At 35.7% G+C, this 24080-nt stretch overlaps 1 long non-coding RNA gene across 1 annotated transcript; it reads left to right on the forward strand.

Moving 5' to 3' along the window:
- The first annotated feature begins 13560 nt into the window (after positions 1 to 13560).
- Positions 13561 to 20981, forward strand: LOC130053094 (uncharacterized). The gene is made up of 4 exons (XR_008801563.1): positions 13561 to 14479; positions 17792 to 17931; positions 18497 to 19005; positions 20740 to 20981. It is a non-coding gene; the product is annotated as an uncharacterized LOC130053094 (long non-coding RNA).
- Positions 20982 to 24080: the final 3099 nt, after the last annotated feature.

Raw genomic sequence — 24080 nt, forward strand, 5'->3', positions numbered from 1 at the left:
AATTTTTCTCTTGACAAACATATTTATCCATATGATATAATTTTCTAAACAAATGTTTGCAACTCATGTATTCATTCCAGAATATGCTTGTTTAAGTTTTGGGGTGCTCTAATCCAACATACCTCTAACTCTAACCCCTGCTTTTATATTGTGACATGTGCGGGGTTAGAGTCAGAGGTATCACATATTTGGAGTGCTCAGAATATGTATTATGGGCACTTATGAATAAAATTGGGGGAGGGGGGGGGCAATACTACATGAACTTGGTTGCCCCTGACATTTTTTTTGGAAAGTTTGTGCATGGGGCATTTCCGTTTTGGGACAAAGCGACTTAGTAACCATTCAACATAAACAATATTAATATTATTCTAGCCTGTGTATTGTTGAACTTTTGCATTTTTGTTTAAAGAATGACAGACAAAAGACTAATAAGGATTTGTAACAAATTCTTTTATCTTCATTCAAAAGTGGTAAAGTGGTTAGACAGTATCTTTCATGAGTCATGAAAAAAGGGACTCCTTACATAGTCCGAGATAACTATTCTCTTTAGAGAAGTCGAGAGGCATAGCCTTCATCAACTTCTCTTCGCAAGCATTCATGTTTTGATTCTGGACAGACAACTTGTTCCTGTCCGATTCTCACACATTTCTTTTATGAAATAGAAATAAATATAGCACAAAGCTTGTTTCTTATCATACCAAATGACAAGATTTGATATCCTAAAGATTATTTCATTCAAACTTTTTCAATATATGTCAACATTTTTAAGTATTAAAAAAACACGTTTATGAGCTGCTGACCCCTAAATATAGGGGCCAGCCCCTTTTTCTTGATTTCATTCGAAAACTCTTGTAATTACACACAACTTTTGTTCTATATGTCTTACCAAATTAATACCAGCTTAAAAGATATTACACAAAAAGCAACAAAATTCTATGGGAAAAAAATTCTCAAAATTTGCCATCACATAGCTTCTGAAGTTAAAAAGTTTAGCCAATAATTTTAACTTCCTGCACAACTACAATACCTTATCTACATTTTTCCAATTTTCTTGCTGATATCATTTGTAGTTCCTGAGATTTCTGCTGGACAAAAGACCCCACCCCCCCGAAATTCAATTAAAGGGCAATAACTCGTAAACGGAGGTACATATCAAAAATTTGAAAAAAATGTTTTTAGGTCTTAATGCAATGTATCTACACTGAAAGTTTCATAATAATCAGATAAAAGGTTTCCGAGAAATCGCCTGTACAAAAAAAGCGGGGAAAAAAAATAAAATAATAATAAGAAACAGTAGAATAACAGAAGGGTCTTCCGAAGGAAGCTCGGAAGACCCTAATAAGAAACAGAGTAAAACCAATATGTTCCCAAACTTTGTTTGGGGAACATAATTATGTAATTAAGGAAGCTTTCATGTAAATCAGTTTTTCTGGCCCAGTGGTTCTTGAGAAGAATTTCAAAGATTTTCCCTATATATATGTATGTAAAACTTTGACCCCATATTGTGGCCCCATCCTACCCCCAGGGGTTATGATTTTCATAAACCTGAATTTCCACTATGTCAGGAAGCTTCCATGCAAATTTCAGCTCTTCGGGCCCAGTGGCTCTTGAGAAGAGGATTTTTAAATGACCCCACCCTAATTTTGCATTTTTGTGACTATCTCCCCTTTGAAGGGGGCACGAGCCTTCATTTTAACAAACTTAAAAGCCCTTTACCCAAGGATTCTTGTTGCCAAGTTTGGTTGAAATTGGCCCATTGGTTCTGGAGAAGAAGTCGGAAATGTAAAAGTTTACAGTCGACAGACAACCAGAAAAGCTCACTTGAGCTTTCAGCTCAGGTGAGCTAAAAATGTTAAACAGGAAAATATTGTAAGTTATGTAGACACTTGGAGGGATAATACGGAAATATATGGGGTTCTTATAAAATGCATATTGGCCGAGGTGTAAGATAATAATAATAATAATAATAATAAGACCTTTATTTAACCAGGATTACATATTTAGCGATAACGCTAGTTTTCAATATGGTCCTGCATATAACATACATACAGATAGATATTAGTAAAATAAACACAGATTAAAAGAAGTAGAATACATATAAACTTAAGAAATAATTATGAATGTAAGATAAATAGAATACAAAATGAAGCTTAAAAAGTATGGTGATAATCTCTAAGATAATTTCTCTTAAAACACGCAACACTCGTTGAGTTTCTTATGTTTTGACTCAAGGTATTATTGTAATCTTTTCCACTGGTATAACAACTCTAAGTAGCTGCAATAAAGGCAGTTTACTATGAATCCCATTGCCAGGGATACTTGAGATTATAAATACTATCTGACAAATAAGTATTCAACACACATGAGCCACTTTATGTTTTACCGAGAAGTCACAAGATTGCAGATACAGTATGTGGATGCCAAACCCGAAAATGTCCGTAACTTCCATAACTGTTAAAATATTTCAATGAAAATAGAAGATGCACAACTACATTATATATATAAGATGAGAATAAAGTTTTAATCAAATCTGTTCAACGGTATTAGAATCAAACTCTGGACAAAGTGCGCAACCCCCAAAATGAAAAGAAAATGTGCGTAACTTCTATAACTTTTAAAATATTTCAATGAAAATAGGAGATGCACAACTACATAATATATAGACAGTCTATGCGAAAGACATCGGACCATCGGACCTGACCGATGTGCAGTGCCTCAGGTCCGATGTGTCATTTTTTACACCGGACCGGAATGTCCGATGTCTCAGTATTCGGTTTTAAGCTTTATTATTTTGACGCGGAGTCAATTAAATGTTTGTTATAAGTAAAAAATAGCACACAAATCCAAATACGTAAATGAATGTGATTAAACCGCATGGACCGTCTAAAGTATTATGCGGGAGGGATCCCTGGTATAGTATTACTAGTATAATAAATACGATTTCCTTGCTTTTGCATTTTCACGTGTTTCTCTTTTTTATATTAGGTTTTTCGGTCTGACAAAATTTGGTTCGGTCCGGTGTGTTCATTGATTACACAGGACCGAATGTCCTGTGTGGTCCAAAAAACTTTCGTATAGACTGTATAGAAGATGTGCATAAAGTTTGAATGAAATATGTCCAGCGGTATTAGAATTAAACTAAGGACAAATTGCGTCTACTGACAAACGGACGGACAGACGGACAAAGTGATTCCAGTATACCCCCCCCCCCCACAAACTTCGTTTGCGGGGGGTATAATAAGAAACATCTCATGTTTGAGTTACAACAGGAAAGAAAATAGTACGTATAGGTTAGTCTGATAATTATATACTCGATATCAAAATGTCCTTGTCTATGCCTGCTTCGCAAAAAACTTTAGCCTCAGAATCTGGTGACATCCTTCTTTTCTAAATAAAACATCACAATGCCAATAAATATATATGTTTGTGTGTATGTCATTTTCATAAAAAAAATTCCCTTTGTACAGTTTATCAAATTTTCTTCCATGGCAGTTTAAATTATACTGTAAGGTCAGAATGTTTGCTGCAGGGGTCAACATTAACGTTTGTCCGCTTGTCCGGTACCAGTGGAAATACATTTCGGACAAGTGAGTATTGATGGGCACTTGTCCGATTGGACAAGTGCTTTTTTATGCAAAGAAGTCTCCAAACAATTTGGTGAAAAGTTTATCGGTAGTTCAGAGTCGGAAGTAATGCATGAAAAATGAACTTCAATCCCGATATCAATCGCTATGTAAGCTGGAATGAGAGTACCAAACCCCCGTATGCGTAACCCGGAAAGAGTTTACCCAAGATTGAGCGGAGGTATAAATGTCTAGGTGTTGCGTGATTGGCTAATATCAAGAGTGAAATTATTTGGAATTGAAAGAAATATTATAGAGGTTCAAATTCATTGTCAGGATGAAAAATTATCGCACAAAATCGAGAAATGACTGAGGAAATTACCATGGTAGGGGTGTGCTTAAAATGAAGTGTGTAATTTACTGCAGATTGCTATGTGTTATAAAAAAGTACAAATATGGCCTATAAAAGGCACGGGACCCTATATATTTTTTGTCATTTTTTATCAACACTTGGAATGAACTTTGAAATGTTTGCGGTCATTTGTTTAAAATCGATATAGTTAATTAGTGAGAGGGCCAAAGGTTAACATTGAGGTCTATGGGAAATGAATTGGTACTCTTTTCCCAGCTAGCTGAGTCACACTCGATCGGGATCGGTGTTCACTTTTTGCGTACTATTTTCAATCATCCATGGATCTTACGAAGTCATTGATTCAAGATAGGAAGTCTAGATAAAGTTTTGTTTCATGTGTTTTTTGTTTTTATCAAGAGAATAAGATCAAAAACCAATCAAGCAGGTATAACAATGGACTAATATCTTAAGTAAATTAAATACAGTTTTCAAGTTGACAATATTAGATCATTTTTGAAATTGTTTTTCGGACAAGTGAAGTTGAAATTCGGACAAGTAAATATCTTTGTCCCTTGTCCGAATGGACAAGTAGGAAAAAAGGTTAATGTTGAGCCTGAGTGTGCCGACCATTCATTTCTCTAATATATTTACTAAGTATAACAATTTGCATATACAGTGAATGTACTTCTTAATCTTCTGTAAATCATTTTTTTTAAATATATACAGTACATTAATAGAAAACAAGGATAAGAGCAGCATGGTTGAAACATATGATACTTAAATAAAAATTGGCAAGCCCAACTTTAGCAAAAACATAGTCAAAATTCTAGCTCAAATATTCTTTATCTTGCACATTTAAGGGCTGTCAGGTTCTTAAATATGACTAAAAACTTTGATTCAAGAACTTTTCAATTCCGCTTTTTAAAAAAAAATGATTTTCATGGATTTATTCAGTCTTAAATCAAAAGATGGCAAGGAAATCCAAGTGTGATTACACCTGATCTTCTTAAATTAATGACATAGTTAAAGACAAAGCCATCACTGTACTGTAGAGTGTAATATGTCTGTTACAACTAAAACATTCAACTGGAATCACTTCATCCAAGGTAAAACACTTTTTCAGCATAGAGTGCTATAACTAGAAATCTTATTTCTAGACCAGAGCCCTAGTGTATTAAGCCTATGTCATTATGAAGAAAGGTAGTTTTAAAGAACTGTATTTGAAGAGGACCATTTTGTAAATCATGTATTGAAATCAGAATGAATCGGACAGCTAGACAGATGGATGGACATGCAGAAAGGCTGATCACTAAAGGGGTTAATCATTATCGCAATTCACCTTTGAATTAGAACGCTTTACCCGATATAGTATTGCGTTGTGTGATGACACAATTGAATGAGACGATTGAACAATTTGAATGACATGTTTGATGTAATACAACAAGAGTTTTCATTGGCCGATTTCTCGAGCGGATTCAGTGTAGCTGGAGAACTGTACATAGCTCTCTGAAAAGATCCACCTCTTATAAAAACCTTCGATTTATGGGTCACAAAAAGCTGCAGACGGTTGAGGCCTGAAATCGGTGTATTCTTGTGTTGCTGTCTCATAAACTCAATATAAAAAAATCTTAACATATTTTCCTACTATATACTTGCGTCCAAACATACCTTCAAATATTCATTAAAGCCACACACCACCCGAAAACTCACAGCTTCAAATGATTTCGTTTGTTGACGTAGCCATGTTAGGTAGTCGGTCAATTCGAACTCTTGCTATTGGTATATATTCATAAAATCGGTTGTACGTTATGTAATCGCTCTTCATTTATTATCAACACAAATAATTAATAGAAATTAAAACATTTTTGTACCAGTTTTTGTAAAAGTAAAATAAGCTCTAGATGAACGAAAATGCTACATAAGGACATTAGATGGAGACCGGCCGGCGCGACCGCTCATGACTAATGAAAGCCGCACTGCCGTGAGTTTAGCTATTTGAATAATTATCATTTAATAGGACTGGGGTGGTATATTATTTAAACAATTTAGCTAAAATATTTGTGGGGTATTAGTACACATCTAGACGCTATTGTACCAATATGGAAATGAACCGGGATTCGAATTGACTGGCTACCTAACATGGCTATGTCTACGAACGAAATCATCAAAAGCTGTGATCGAGTTTTTGGGTCGTATGGGGCTTTAATAAATTTTTGAAGGTATGTTTGGACACAAGTATAGTAGGAAAATATGTTAGGAATTTTTTTTATATTAAATTTATGAGACAACAACACAAGAATACAACTTTTTCTCTTTCTTCATTTGAAGTTTTTTTTTTCATCTAGCATCTGGCCATCATGTTTTCAAATGCTGATTACTCCTGTATAAGGGAATTTGGGCGGACTTATACATATGGACCAATGAGAGTTTCTGTTGCATTTCGCAATTGTATTACACACAGATTCAATTGTGTCCTCACACAACGCAATACTCTATCGGCCAAAGCATACTAATTCGAAGGTGAATTGCGATAACAGAGGATCTTTGAGATTTAACACCAAATTGAATGTAAACTCAATATCATAGTCAGTGTGTTCATTTTAAAAGTGATTTTTTAAATACCAAATAAAGTTTAATTCATGATTTTTTAAATATTTTTAAAAGATTAAAAACCAGGACTTAAAATTGTTTACCCCACTTGACCCATACTATTTTTACTGTGACAGAGCCCTACCACATACTGTCAATAAATGATATGTCTTATATCTCAAGAGACACTCAAGTCTACTACAAAATCCATCTTTATGAACAAGACTCATCAGTCAAAATAATTCTGATGATAGAGTTAACTTGCTGGCACTTATGTATGTATTTAGAGTATTTTGAGTTATTACTCAATCTAATCACAAATGAGGACAGATGCAAGATGATTTATGCATTGTATTGTATCTGAATTGCTTAACGTCTCGCTCGAGAATTTTTCACTCATATGGAGATGTCACCAAGACGGATGAAGGGCTTCAAATTTTGGCCTATGCTCAGCGCTTACAGCCATTGAGCAGTGAGGATTCTTTAGCGTGCCACACCTACTGTGACACTGGGCATCCGTTTTTGAGGTCATCTCCGAGGACTAGTGACATTCACACTTGATGCCGAGCATTTGGCGATGGAACTGTCACTACCTGTTTTAACGACTTAGGTCTGTTGCGGCCGGGATTCGAACCCCGGCCTTCCGCATGGGGGGCGAACGCTCTAACCTCTCGGCCACCGCAGCAGTTTTCTCACCGATTACTAGTTCGGCTGAGTGGTTTCGGCCCCCCACTTCCCTGTTCGAATGCTGGACAACTCGCCCGCTCTCTTGAGACAACTCGCCCCCAATATGATATAAATATATTATCACATTTTATTTTCATTTTGTGTGTGTAATTGTACAAAATTTTACACTTTTAAACCCTACATAGATACGTCTTAATTCATACTTTAAAATAAAACGCATGATAAATTCTAATAGAATTATACACATATTTAATTAATTATACATTTCAAACATTTTTCATTATTCAATCTGCTAGGAAAATTATATTTACTGATATTCAGTTAATTGATGAATTGTCTCCATTACTGATAAAATTTGGGGATTTGGTTTTTTTCTTTCTTTTTTTTGGAAGATGTGTGCGTTTTATCAATACAGTATGTACACTACATATAAAGTGTGAATGTGAAGCATGAATATTCTTATACATGTAATGCATTTCACAAATAATTCCTGTTGAAAAATCATACAATTCCCATTTTAGAAATTTCATAACGGCTTTGCTTTACGGCTTCTTTTTAAGTGACGATTTCAAAGTGAAAAATACGAGTACCTTAATGTTTGAAATAACTGTATAACAGCTTGGGGGAAATCGATCAAACAATTAGATTTAACAGCAGACGCGAATTTTCGATAATTATACTACATCAGCTGTAGACCAAGCCAATACTCTCCTTATACCAAACGCTAACTTGTTTCCGCTGAAATTATATACTTTACATGTACGTACAAGTGATGACGAATTTACTTAACCCATACACTGGATTTTTACTAAAATCTTTCGTCTTGCAAGCAGCATAATATGGCACAAAGTTCATTGTTTATGTGAACATGTCTTTTTGACTGTGATGTATATTATGCTATATCAATAGAAATGTATTAACTCTTGCTAATACACTTCTTGGATTTAGACCAAAAATAATCATTGTAAACATGTATGATATGAAGGGGCGAGTTATCTCAAGAGAGGGGGCAAGTCGTCCCGAAGAGGGGGCGAGTTGTCTTGAGAGCGAGTTGTCTTGGGGCGAGTTGTCCTGATACCTCCTGTTCACTGAGTGGATTTGCCTCTAGCGGTTCCTTTGATCAGTGGGTGTTAAAGATTAAGATGATTAATGAGCACTTTTAATTAAATTCAATAAGTTGCTGATCAATACCAAATAATTTACGATTTAAGGAACAGATGATACAACCTTTTCTTTTCAGAATACTTCATCTATGTTTATACAAGTAAAATGAATAAGTCAAGCAATAAGTCGGTTAAAGTCACATAAATTTCATTTCCTCAATCTCCATCTTATTTTGACCTATACAATTATTGATAAATACTTTATTGTTCAAATAAGTGCAATGTATCCCTGTTTTAGATCCATCAAAAAAGCTTCCCAGTGCAAAAAGCAAAGACACGATTTGTCAAAACAAACTAAAATCAACTTTTGAAAATATGACACCTATAATTGCTAAATTTATACTGTCACACAGGTATAATGGGTGGGTGGGGAAGGGGGGAGGGGGCAAACCACTCAAGGCAAAGTCACTCACTGACTCGGTGCAAACAGGTGATCGGGGCGAACACACCCATTTTTAATGAAATGATGCTACAAGACCTTGGATAATTAAACGTTGTGTTATAATTGACAAACAAAATGCAGTAACCTGCATACATGGGATCATTTGAACCCCTAAACCTTCCTCTCCCTTGCGGGAAAACATCCACTATTATCTAAGCTAATCCAGTCAGACATACTAAATTTACTTACTTAGATAAATGTAACAAGTTGTAATTTACAGTGGCCAAATCTAGCTGCTATACAAATAAAGGCTAAAAACAGATTTACTTTAATAAAAACAGTTTGCTAATATTTTAAAACCTAATCACAACAGAAAACCCCACCAGGTGACTGAATAAGCTTTTTTTTAAAGCCAAAATTGTCAATAATTAGTAGTTCCGTGGAGATCAAGGTTAGAATAGGTCCTCAGTACCACTTGCTTGTCGTAAGAAGCGACTAAATGGGGTGGTCCTTCGGACGAGACCGCAAAAACCGAGGTCCCGTGTCACAGCAGGTGTGTCACGATACAGATCCCTCCCTGCTCAATGGCCGTTATCGCAGAGCATAGGCCTAAATTTCGTAGCCCTTCACCGGCAATGATGACGTCTCCATATGAGTGAAATATTCTTGAGTGAAATATTCTTGAGAGGGACGTTAAACAATATACAATCAATCAATAATTACCTTGCAGATATCTTGCGACTATTTTCCGCCATGTTGTTGACGCGCCTTTGATATCTTTGTGCACAGTTATTGATGACGCGAATTTTACTCATAAAATTGCAAATGACAGTAATCTTTTTATAATATACTCAGCAAAGTATTCGGCAGATGGATGGGAAGGGATTTAAACTTTCACAATTAAATTTATGTGTCGTATTGACTTAGCCAAATTGACTTGGGAACCCCCCCCCTCCTTCTTGTAAAAAAAAAAAGTGTCATAAATTGCAAATTAGGCCTGGCCTAGATAAGTTTTGCATGGTACATGCAACAACAGCTAAGAGGTGGATCTCTGTTTGTTATCTTCACCTTTTAAATTATACATGTATGAAGAAAGGGACCTATATTTATAGTATATAGACTGAGACAGTATCTAGGTCCCTGGAATGCTGAATGACAAAAGCTAGGTCCCTGACTGAGATGAAATTTGCTTTGTTGGTAAACAGTAAGATGTACCCCCCCTCCCCCTCCCCCCCCCCCCTCCCCAAATATATTAGTTCAGCCTAAACCATCTTTTAAAAAATGGTTTGCTTGCCCTCTCCCGACTCGGGATAAAAAGGTCGAGTACGTAGATTTTTTTCATATGAAGTTGAAATAGTTATGAATTAGACAAGAAAATTTCGGAATGATTAGAAATAAGTAGATCTACATGTAATTGTAGGGCAAACAAACATATTTTTTAAATGGCCCTATGGACAATTTATTATGGGGGTATCAAAGTGAGTGGTATATGAACGTCTTCCCTTTCATCCAAATAAAAAAGCCTGGATCCACCTTTGACATTCAACCAATAACAACAAAATAAGGAGATCTATTTAGAACATTTCCAATGTTATTTCAATATTTTCCAGGTCATGGGGAGGATGCAACAATTTTTGAAGGGGGTGGGGTCCAGGGTGATCCAACACTCATACATAGAATCATACACACAGGGAGAGAAAAATACTCCTTTAAATGATTTATTTAACATAGTTCCTTCGGAAAATGGCCCGAAAATGGCAAACGAAAGTTCGCTGGAATCTTCTGGTAATATTAAATTGAAACCTCACAAGTGACTTATCGTATAAATTGAAGTAGAATATATTTCTCTCATTCATTCGTAAATGAACATGCTTTGTGATAGACTTTTTGTTTGTAAATTTGTAAACATTGTTGTGTGGGTGGGTAAGTAGTGAAGGTAAACAGATGAAAGCAAATGAGCGAGACTCTATCTAGCGGGTAGAATTAGTGCAGATTGCCGAGTAATTTTGAACTACTTTTTTTAATTCAAACTCATTAGACATTTATTTCATAAATTACAGCACCCCCTTCTCTCTCTCTCTCTCTCTCTCTCTCTCTCTCTCTCTCTCTCTCTCTCTCTCTCTGTGTGTGTGTGTGTGTACAAAGTACAATGGGGGGGGACCATACCCACCCTCCTTGATGTATTGCACTAAACTAAGTTATTATCACAATGGTAATTATTCGAGGGTCAATTGTGCTGAAAATTAGTACATTTCTGAGTCTTCAAGTTTTATCGGACTTCTCATTTGCGCCATGGATGTTGATATAAATTACTGTTTATAATAGTGATAATATGATTAGACATTACAGCTGAGTTAATGGTTATGGTTGTGAACCTTTATAGATGTGAAAAAATCATATTTATCTTATGCCGAGAAATAATAAAAATTGCTCCGTGTACTTAAATAGTTAAGTTCTATCGGACGGCCGGGGCCTGCATTTAGAAAAGGCACGAGGGGGGGGGGGTACATTTTGAATAACTGTCCATCCACTTTACTAGCCGATTTCTTTTATTTTTCATTGATATTATCATTATTTTCAATATAAAGAGTACTACACTAGTGCACCGGGAGACACCTGCCTGATGTAGACATTTAGCTTAAGGTTTTCAACCCGTAATGCCTTTTAATAAGGACATTTTTAAAAATGATAATTTCTAATCAAAACAAATTAAATACAATTCATACATCATAAATACACATATTTATCCAGAAATTGTTTCTATTTGACCAAAATATTAAGAAGTATAAGAATGTCATATCGTATGCTTGCAAAAATTATCATTTACTATTATACTGACATTCAATTCAGTGTTCTCACAATAAAAACAAGTATCAATAGAACCAATTTTATTGTAATAAATAGTGAATAAAAAATCATGTTGCTTTTAATGCAAAATGAGTCAAGAAAATCACAGGTCTGCTTTATTTTTCGGCTCATAAAAATCATGTGATGTTTATAAATTAACTCATAGAAAAATGACAAATGGATTGGCTTGGGTTATTTGGTTATAAATACTTGCAACAATGTATGATAAAGCAAATGAAATAAAATAAAAAAAAATTTACCAGAGATAATTAGTTTTTTTTTTACGATTTTTACAACCCTACCCCCCAAATTTATAAGAACACTTTTGTTTAAAAAAAATCTGCAAACATGCATATTTTAACAAAACAACAATAAATTTACAATATATATATATATATATATATATATATATATATATATATATATATATATATAATTAAGAGCATTAAATTATTGTTTTTCGATTGTAGTGTTAAATATGTAGAACCACGGGGCTGACGCTCCATTTTTTTTTTTTACAACGTTCAATTTCTATTATTTTCACATGCAAACTAAATTATTTTCACATGTGAAATAAGATTAATTGGCGGATTGGCCCCCATCCCACTCTTTGGGTGGTAGTAATGAATGGTAAAAATGTAATAATGAATGAACTGATCAATTGAAGGATGAACGGAGTCCCCTCCCTCCAATTTAGGAGTACAAAGTTTGGACAAAAGAGACATTTTAGGTTCCTTTTCTGCTTGTCAACAATTGTAGAAGACAATTTCTCATCCGACTGTCCCTATACACTTTGAAAAACGATGCTGCGTGTTTGCGTACTATTCTAAATCTTTCCAAAATAATCACTCAGCGATACGAATTATATTGTTTTTCGGGATATGCCGGAACGACCGATTATATTTGACGTTTATACACCACGGTCACGTGATAATAACCAATTGTAGGACAAAGTTGACATCGATACATATGGTGTTTCGCTAACAGACGGTCCGTAAAGAGCTATGCGCAGTCCCACGATGACGATCCAAGTCATTATTGGTGCTTAGTACCTGGGTGTAAATTAGATGGAAGGGAAAAGGCGCATTTAGACGTGTACCATTGGATGCAAGGCGTGAAGTTTTACCGATATCCTCAAGATATTCCCTAGATTTATTACCCGCACCGACTCGCTTAATTTAATCAATGGTATTTTCCTATAAAATGGTTGTAGTGATTCCTTTCTATCAAAGATAGCATTTAAATGCAGGAAATTGATAGCAATTGAAATATTCCATGTTTGTTTACTTAGTTGTTATTGTAATCCGGAAGTGACATGCCCTACAATTACGTTCAACGCGCGATAAAAGTCAGAGTGGATCCGTATCTCGAAAGTCCCGTAACTGGCGGCCGCCAGATAATAAGTGGCGGCCGCCAGTTAAAGTAAGTGGCGGCCGCCACATAAATTAAGTGGCGGTCGCCAGTTAAATAAATATTAATTCTATACCCTGGCACCTATCGGCTTCCGTAGAATTATGATTTGGATAAAATAGTTGAAAATTTTAGAAGGTTAAAGAAAATTAGATGTCTAAAATAAAGATAATATAATGTTTGATATGATTTTAAAACTTATTTCGGGTTTCAAGAGCATCACCGAAGAGACATCATTTGTCGAAATGCGCATCTGGTGCATCAAAATTGGTACCGTATAACTTTTACATTGCGATAAAATTGATTTTCCCAATTTCACTGAAATGTTGACCATTTTTCCCAATTCAAAACCACAGGACCATTGTAAAAAATGTATCGTCGACTGACCAGTTTCGGTGACCTTAGTGATAAACCGCGATTTTCTCATTAATCACTTGGATTAAATAAATAAATTGCACAACTACCTTTAAAGTAATTAAAGTTCTTTATTTTCATCTCAAAATTTCCAAATTCATTGGTACATGTACGTTAATATTGAATATATTTTACGTAGCAAAACACATGTCACTTTGTGGTCCTAAAACGGTGACGTCACCTATTTCGGTGACCAGTTTGTAACTGTTAAAACGTATATATACAGGAGGAATATGCGACTTCAACGTCAATGAATATAATAACATAGTGTAGAATTCTAGACTTTTGGTATACTTTATATCAATTTGAAGGTTTGCTTGAAAAAGTAATAAGTAAATGAGAAGCTATTTTTGGGATGCTCATGTTCATTTTTTGCATACTCTCCTTCTAGTAGTTCATTTTCGGAAAAAGACGTACTCTATATATGTTTGCAAACACTACGGCGAAATTGATGACATAATCTACACCCGGAAACGACAACGTGCACACGTAAACAAAAGGTCACCGATTCTGGACAGTCACCGAAATAGGGCAGTGAACGATAGAAAAATTACTGCATTTGTCATTTACAAATTAATTAAGGGGGGGGGGGTATCTTCAGGGGTTTGAAATGACTGCTTGTCTTCCTGTGGCTTATTTTGTATCTGAATATTGCGAGAAAAAAATGTTCAAATCAACCTTACAGACAAAGCGTAAAAAATGTGTCGTGAATGTACAGTATTCGGACAATTTAATAAGTGTGTGGAGTGGCCGGAAGATTATGCGCGGATATTTTGAAATGATAATTTTAGCTGAGCACTACATAATTTACAGCAGCGGATCTAGTGGGTGGGTTTTATTTGAACGTTATCAACCAAAAATTATCAGCATTTGCTCTTTTGCGGTCTCTTTTTGAAAGAAATTTTCTGGATCCGCCACTGATTTGTTATCAAGAAATACAACTCAGTCCATGTTCATTTATACCACTAAAATCTACAAGAGTTGTCGTTCTTTAAGAAGCAGAAGACACTTGCTGTGAAAACGGAAATGGATGCCGAATTCTGAAGAAAAGCTTATTTAGGGATCTTTAGAGGTATACTTAACAAAACTGACTGTCGGGTACAGTGCTATTAGGTAATACACTGAATATTTTGTTTGGTTTTTTATCTATATATGTGAGTTGTAGAAAAGAAATATCTATGGGATTGTCAACCTAGGCCTAGCTGCAATAATGTAGCCCTCTCTGATTTTTTTTTTTTTTTTTTTTTTTTTTTAGGGAGAGGGCTACAACTCCTTAGGATCTCCGTAATGGTGCAAATGCGGGAGTGAGTCACTCCCGCAACATTTGCGCTCATTCTAAACATTTCCTGACTTTCTTTACGTAAATAAAATGATATTCTATGTTTCTTAGTCAATATATAAATTTACAACCTGCAACTTTAGATTTGTGAGGCTCTATTCTACCGTTTTCAACAATTTCGATAAATCCCAGTTTCTCGATTCATATCTATGCGCCATGTTTGATGTACTGAAGTTTCAACTTCCGGTTGTCAAGTCATTTGCATATGCCATATAAGGTGGTATTTACATCAATGGACAAGTATGGAGGCGAAAGCTATTTCGTCGGTATTGAGAAGGTTTGAATTTAATATCAAGTTAAAAACCGAACAACAGAGTGTAAATTCTTTCTGCAACAATATGATTTTCTTTCCTTTGTCGAAGTGGCTCGAGTAACTACATTTTCGCGCTGATTGTCAATGTTTAGGCTTTTCATTAGATCCACCTACGAGATTTCGCGATAACAAGCATGGCGGAGCAGACGAAGAATTTTGCATGCTGTACATTATATTTAATGAAAAACACCTTTATTAGACATGCCCGAGCACAAAGTTGGTACTCCTTTTGGTGTAAACAACATTTGGGACCAATACACAGAGTTTATTATCGGTTATTCATAAAATTATTTTGCACCATTACGGAGATCCTATGGAATTGTAGCCCTATCCCGAAAACGTCAGAATAAAAAAAAAATGGATTGGGCTACATTATTGCAGCTAACCTAGGCCTAACGTAATTTCTGTGGAAACGAGGGGATTATTTACATTCGGTCTAAGACTGAATATAACTAACCCCCTCGTTTGCACAGAAATTAGGCCTAACGTAACTTTGAGTTTGTTTACATCGGTGGTGGATCTAGGCAATTATAAAGGGGTGCGACCTAAATGTGTACTTTTTCTACTCGAGGCCATAAAATGACAAAAAATTCTTTCTTTTTAAAAAATTATTCAACCAAATGTGAGGGGAGGGTAATCTCAGCGAGATTCGTCGAGGCTGAATATTTGGACTGACGCCTCTGATTCGTCGAGGCTGAATATTTGGACTGACGCCTCTTCCGAATCTCAGACCAGTGTCACATAAAGTGATTCGGGAAATCTTGCCTGAACTTCGGCCGCTTGTTGCGATTAAAATGGGTTAAATTGAATTTCTTGTCCGCTTCAACTTTTCGCCTTAGACATCCTATTAACTCCCTATCACAATGAAACATGCATTTCTTACCTTTACAAGGTGTAAATCCCACAGTAATTCAAGTTGGCTATTTTCGAAGCCATTGCAAACGGCCACCATTTCATATTTTACCTTCTCAACACTGAAGAGTTCCGATAGTTTAGGACGCCTTCAAATAGATTGATTAAATATTACACAGTTTTCTTTTTATTACTTTTAATTTTTATGCTTAAATGCTTTGTATAAAGTAATTGTCAACCAGTAAGTTCTGTATTTTCAATCATAGTACAAATTGTCATGAAGTAGTATATCGGAACTCTCCAGTGTTGAGAAGGTAAAATATGAAATGGTGGCCGTTTGCAATGGCTTCGAAAATAGCCAACTTGAATTACTGTGGGATTTACACCTTGTAAAGGTAAGAAATGCATGTTTCATTGTGATAGGGAGTTAATAGGATGTCTAAGGCGAAAAGTTGAAGCGGACAAGAAATTCAATTTAACCCATTTTAATCGCAACAAGCGGCCGAAGTTCAGGCAAGATTTCCCGAATCACTTTATGTGACACTGGTCTGAGATTCGGAAGAGGCGTCAGTCCAAATATCCAGCCTCGACGAATCTCGCTGAGATTAAGGGGAGGGGAGGGGGGGGTGTTAACCCCCTGTAGATCCGCCACTGGTTTAGGTCACATCTGTCTCTGGGGACAAGGATGACGTATTAAAAGAGGTTCAAAGAACCACAGGATACAATATGACATTTGATATAAAGGTTCAAGTTGTTTAATATTGTAACCTCTGTGTTAGTAGTAAGGACTAAGGATTTTAGAAAATTTATTTTATGCACACCAATGTGACCACCACCCACCCATTAGTATGGGACAGCATAGCAGTCTAAAGTTTTATATAGAAGTGTATTTGAAAAAAATTCTTTCAAAATGCATTTAAATTCCACCATGATATATATAATTCTTTATGTTGTAATGCCCGCACCCTCATGTAGTGTAGATTCTAGTTTGTAGACACAATTATATCGGACAGCAGCTACAGAAATACAGACATACAAAAACTCGTGTGAGCAGTAAGGCCCATCAAGTCTATGTCATATATCTTAAGAACTATAATGGTTAAGTTAAATTAATATACATGCATCCTCATGAAGTGTACATTCAAGTTTGTTCACACAATGACTACTGAGGTCAGGGTGAGGTCACATGAGGAAAAAGTGTTTTTTTCCAAGATAAATTTTCTTTTAAGGAACCAAAAATTTAAATTCATTTTACAAATAAATATGCAAGCATCATCTTGTACTTTAGTTTGTATACAACACGACTCTTGTGTTCAAGATGAGGTCACTAGAAGGAATACACAGAACTGAGATTTTTTTTTTTTAAAGAGATAATGCTGCAACTCAGATGGGCATCCTCATTCAATGCAGATTACAGTTATTTCATGTTAAGATGACCCCTGGGATTAGGATGGAGTCACAAAAAAGTTGTAATTATTACGAATGAATAAAGTAGACATTTTTAATGAAAATCTCTTAAAGGACCAAATCATGATGAATTATATATATTTTTTAAATTATGTGTACTAGCATATCCATGTCTTGTAGATTCATAGTTAACATCGCGACCCCTGAGTCCAGGTAGGGGAAGATGCACTATATCCACCTGTGGGGTTTCGTTGTGGGGCACAGCATAAGAAATGTATCATTTAGTGTAATAACTAAAAAAAATATTAATATCAAAGAATAATTGTAAAACTAATGATTTGGATCTGAACGCTGCTCAGGATGTCCACTTTTTTGTCTCGGGCTCGTAATCCTGTCTATGTCTAGCTTGTTTTGTTTTTGTACTGAGATATTTGTTTATGTTTTTTATAATTCGTATTGTTTATTTTATCTAGGATGTTGTCCACTAAGTTAATGGTGGGGATCGTAGCACTACCCTACACACAGACATGAAATGGATTTGCCTAGTCCATTATCAGAAGAGTGACCAGGATTGTTCGTCCCATCAGAGAAGTTTCTCAAGAAGCATTACAAGGTACAGAGCTACATTATTTTAAATTAGTTACTTGACCGGCTATCAACTTGTATTTTTAAATAATCATTTGTGAACTTTCACCGCCCCTTGGGCCCAATGGATATGAAAATGGCTGGTTTAAGTTTTATGATTCATGAATATAATAAAACACTTTTATTAAAAACAGTTCTTAGATTTCAAACATTCATTGTTAAACTTACTAACACTGTTACACATAGTATATATATTGTACCCAATAACCATGTTAACTGCTAGCAAATAATTAAGAAAAGAAAAAAATATATACACTGTTTTTATAATCTCTTGTAGAAATAAATCAAGTCTTTTTGTTACATAATTTAAAGATAATATTTAAAAATGAGTCTGAGCTAGGTTTTGTTTGTCACATAAAACTAACGCAATAGTCGACGCCATCTTCGTTTTCTCACTCTACACAGGGATTTCATGTAGGTACTCATTTCTCCCGAGTGTCTTGACATTCACCAGATGGCAACATATGACTCGATCAGCTCAGCCTCATTTACATTCTCAATTTTGGCAATAACTGATCATTGAAAATTTTTAGGGACTTGTATGAATGGGCAGAAGAATTTTATTTAACTGACCACCCCACCATTGCCTGCTCTTGGAGACTGAACACTTTATTGAAAATTGCTGGGTGTAGCAATCAGTGGGTGTCCTTATTTGCCCAGAGAAGAGTCAGAGAAGTATTCATTTTTATTGCAAAAAGTTTAGTTCATGTAATGAGCATGAACACATATTTTACAGTTATCTCCCTTAGACTATGTAAATTATAATACAGCACTTGCTAATGATGTTATTTTACATATTAATGTTGATTGAATGTTGTCAATTTGGTTTGTAGTCAAAGACATGAGTCATGGCTGCCTGTATTGTACCAGTTTACATACAGTTACCTACAGAATTAACAGTAGATTACATGTACCTGACTCCCCAGGTTACCTGAGTGATTATTGCTGTTGGTCTGCATCCATCACTGTGTTTCGTCTGTCGTGCATTACCAATATTCAACATGTTATATACCTGTCTTTAGATGGGACGTATTAACTTAAGGTAAAGCAATGTCTGTATGTCTGTCTGTAGATGTAATGTGAAGTATTATGGTACAGCAATGTCTGTATGTCTGTCTGTAGATGGGATACATTATGGTACAGCAATGTCTGTATGTCAGTCTGTAAATTGGGTGTATTATTGTACAGCAATGGCTGTATGTCCGTCTGTAGATGGGGTGTATTATGATACAGAAATGTCTGCATGTCTGTAGACTGTAGATGTGGAGTATTATGGTACAGTAATGTCTGTATGTCCGTCTGTAGATGTGGAGTATTATGGTATAGCAATGTCTATATGTCCGTAGACTGTAGATGTGGAATAGTATGGTACAGCAATGTCTGTGTGTCCGTCTGTAGATGTGGAGTATTAAGGTACAGCAATATCTGTATGTGTGTCTAGTGTTAAATCTAGGATCTAGAGAGGGCACACATATCATATGTTCAAAAGGGCATTTTTCGTCACGGCAAGACAATTTCGGGCATTTTCTTTGTATCATACTATGATATTAATAGAGTAATCATTAAGCCTCTTTAAGACTTAGTACATGCTGCCTTGATTTTAAACTTTTCAATCAACCTTGTGAAATAAAGAACAATTGTTTATTTTGAAAAATTTTATAGAGAAAAAAGAGTATGGTGCAATTAAAAAGGGCATGGCGCCAGCCAAAAGGGGCATGGTGCAGCACCATGCTAGTTTGCTTTAGATTTAACACTATCTGTCTGTAAATTGGGTGTATTATGGTACAGCAATGTCTGTATGTCCGTCTGTAGATGTGGAGTATTATGGTACAGCAATGTCTGTATGTCCGTCTGTAGATGGGGTGTATTATGCTACAGCAATGTCTGTATGTCCGTCTGTAGATGGGACGTATTATGGTACAGCAATGTCTGTATGTCCGTCTGTAGATGGGACGTATTATCATACAGCAATGTTTGCCTGTAGATAGGATGGATTATGGTATATCAATGTTTGTAAGTCTGTCTGTAGATAAGACGTATTATGGTATATCAATGTCTGAACGTCTGTCTGTAGACAGGGCATACCATGATACATCAATGTCTGTAAACCCGTTTGTAGGTGGGACGTATTATGGTACAGCAATGTATGTATGTCTGTCTTAAGATGGGATGCATTGTCCACCATCTGAATACTTTGTTATGATGTATGAAATGCCCTCTAATTTCAGGAATTTTAGGGTTTTTAGGGCGCTGAAATAAGGTTTCATTCCCATGCTAAAAAAGCAGGTATTTTCCCATTTTGTACTTTGCAATTCCCAAACAATGAAAACAAATCAAAGCAGGGTAGCCTAATTGTTCATAAATCTTCACTGGCCCATGGGTTACAATTTTTGCCTCAAAAATGTTATGTAAACCTAATATTTTGGCCTCTGCTTATTTAAATGAGGTAAGCTTTGACCAAATTGAAAGTCAGAAAGAGTGCAGTTCTACCTTAATTCACTCTGGATTAGTTTTATCTCTACTTCTTTGTATGAAACATTGCCACGGTCAGGCTCCAAAACAGGGTCAATATAGGAAACTTATCATTGCCTTTGTATCCTTATTGTTACATATAACCAATGCTCAGGTGACCGATAAAGCCAGTGAGTCTCCTGTTTAGAAGATAACAAGCAGGCTTCTTTTCACAAAATTCATGAAGATTTTAATTTGTTGAAAATTTCATTTACTTGTCTGATTTCTGGTCATTCCAGCACTCATTGTCACTTTGGTTTTTCAGCTCCCTGGGCCTCATGAGATGGTGACACCCTGCAGTAGGAACAGTTCCTACCGATATCTCTTAAAAGCAGACAGAGGTTCTCATAGCATCTGATCCATTTCTGGAGACAAACTTTTGTATGGAGCTGGTAAAATTTCTATCTTTTATTAGCTTGTTTGAGCTATAAACTCAAGTGGGCTTTTCTGATCACCAATTGTCTGTTGTACATCTGTCTGTCAAACTGTCTGTAAACTTATTTTCAACTTCTCTACAATCACATAGCCCAATTTCAACCAAACTTAGTACCGTTAAAGGATTAAATTCGTTACCTTCAAATGTTAGATAATCAACAAATGAAAAAAGATAGCATTGGGTCATTTAAGAATCGTCTCCATATAACTAATGAGCTAGAAATGACGAAACCTTTATAAGTCATGTGAAACCTTCCTGACATATTGTAAATTGTTTTGAAGTCTGACTCCAGAGGATAGGATTTATAGGGTTATCAGTGCCTGGGAAGGACAAACACAACAGGCCAATGACCCCATTTATTGTAAAACGGTGGGGACATTCTGAAATTTATTGGGCTGAAATGATATATATTGGGGCCATTTTTTCTTACCGAAATTTATCCATTTTCCGTCATCATTGTCGTAGTGGTCATCATAAACTTTTCACATGTTCATCTTCTTCTCCAGAACCAGTGGGCCAATTTCAACAAAGCTTGGCACAAAGCATCCTTGGGTAAAGGGAATTCAAGTTTTCTTCAAATGAAGGGCCACACCCTTCTCCAAGGGGAGATAATAGCCAAATAGTGAAACTATATTAACATCTATAAAAAAAATCTTCTTCTCAAGAACCACTGGGTCAATTTCAACCAAACCTGACACAAAGGGATTCAAGTTTGTTCAAATGAAGGGACATGCCCCTTTCCAATGGGGGTTAACTGCGAAATAGTGAAAATACATTGACAACTTTTTAAAAACCTATCCAGAAACAATTGGTAAAATATAAGCCAATCATGGCACAAAGTATCCTTGGGTAAAGGGGATTCAAGTTTGTTCAAATGAATTAAGGGCCATACTCCCTTCAAATGGATGATAATCACAAAAATGCAAAAATAGGGTGGGGTTGTTTAAAATGATCTTGTTAGGAACCACTGGGCCAGAAAAGCTGAAATTTACATGAAAGATTCCTGACATAGTACAAATTTAAGTTTCTTAAAACCATGACCCCCGGGGTTCATTAGGGCCACAATGTGGGATCAAACTTTTACAACCAAATGTATAGGTAAAATCTTTAAAATCTTCTCAAGAACGACTGTGCCAGGAAAATACAAATTTACATGAAAGCTTCCTGACATAGTGCAGATCCAAGTTTGTTAAAATTATGGCGCCCGAGCGTAGGATAGGGCCATAATAGGGGATCAAAGTTTTACATATCAATATACATGTATAGGGAAAATCTTTTAAAAATCGTCTTTTGAAAATCACTGAGCCAAAAAAGGTTGCATTTACCAGAAAGCCTCTTGACATAGTGCAAATTCAAGTTTTTTGAAATATGCCCCCAGGAGAAGGGTGGAGTCAAAATAAGGGATCAAAGTTTTATATACAAATATAAAGGGAAAATCTTTAAAAATCTTCTTCTCAATAACCACTGGGCCAAAGAAGTTTACATTTACTCGAAAGCTTCCTGACATAGTGAAGATTCAGTTTTATAAAATTCATGGACCCTGGAGGTAGAATGGGGCCACAATAGGGATCAAAGTTTTACATGTAAACATTTGGGGAAAATCCTTATATCCTTAGGATAGGAGAACTATTTTTTGAACTTGATGTTGAGACACGATGCGCTGGAGAACTATTTTGTGAAATTTACGCTGGAAGGTGAGGGGGTGGAGAACTATTTTCTGAACTTTACGTTGGGAGGTGAAGGGATGGAGAACTATTGAATTTTACGTTGGGAGGTGAGGGATGGAGAACTATTTTCTGAACTTGACGTCGAGATGTGATGGGTTGGAGAACTGTTTACAGAACTTTATGTACTGAGGTGACATGGATGAGAATTATTTTCTGAACTTTGCATTGAGACAAGAGGGGATGGAGGACTATTTTCTGAAATTTACTTTGGGAAGTAAGGGGGTGAGAAACTTTTCATTGATTTCGTATAGGACTTGAAGTATACAGAGATTAGATATTGTGTTGTGAGTGTTTTTAAATTTAGGTTTGTTATCAATGTGGTACATTCAGAATGATTACATGGATTTTTTTATACATATTTGTGTTCTAATAGCATAATATAATGGTGGGAAGAAATCATTTTGGTTACCTAGTACTTAATGTTGAAATCAATTTTACAAGGTAGCAGTTACGTAGATGTCCAGCTTATTGATGAGGATAATTTCCCTGAGACTCTAACATTTTGTAGGACATGGATAGCTTTATTGCTGTAGAAAATGACAGGTTTGTTAATGAAATTAAGTAAAATGTTTTATACCTCATTCATGCCATGGCTGGGGCATATAGTATTAACCCTTTTTAGCTCACATGAGCTGAAAGCTAAAGTGGGCTATTCTGATCACATTTTGTCCAGCATCAGTCTTTTCGTCTCTTCATGCACTTTTAACATTTTCGACTTCTTCTTAAGCACCACAGGGCTAATATCAGCCACACTTGCCTCAAACCATGCTTGGGTAAAGAGGATTCAAGTTTGTGCAAAATGGAGGACCATGCTCCATCCAAAGGGAAGGTAATAAAAAAGATAGGGTGGAGTCATTTTCAAATCTTCTCAGCAACCGCTAGGCCAGAAAAGTTGAAATTTATATGAATTCTTTCTGACATAGTGTAGATTCAAGTTTGTTCAAATTATGGCACCATGGAATAAGATGTCCGGGACCACAATAGGAGATCAAAAATGGTGGAGTCATATTAGAGGATCAGAAGTATTACATAGTAATACATAGGAAAAATCTTTTGTAAAATTACCCCTGAGTAAAGGCAATTGTAAAGCTATGACACAGCTAGTTTTTTATGTTCCCCAAACAAAGTTTGGGAACATATTGTTTTTACTCTGTTTCTTATTATTAAGGTCTTCCGTCTCCTGCGGAATACCTTACTATTATTGTTCGCGTTCTTCTTCTTCATTATTAAGGTCTTCCGTCTCCTGCGGAAGACCTTACTATTATTGTTCGCGTTCTTCTTCTTCATTATTATTATTCTTATTATTATTATTTTCCTTGGTAGTACACGCGTTTTTCTCAGCCATTTCTCGATCGATTTTCACGAAATTTTCAGGAAAGATGTCTTTCGATGACGAGACTTTGCTTGCAAAATTTCGTGCTTGACGTCACTTCCGGTCAGGAG

The sequence above is a fragment of the Ostrea edulis genome, chromosome 3, assembly GCF_947568905.1.
Source record: "Ostrea edulis chromosome 3, xbOstEdul1.1, whole genome shotgun sequence".
Taxonomy (NCBI): Eukaryota; Metazoa; Mollusca; class Bivalvia; order Ostreida; family Ostreidae; genus Ostrea; species Ostrea edulis.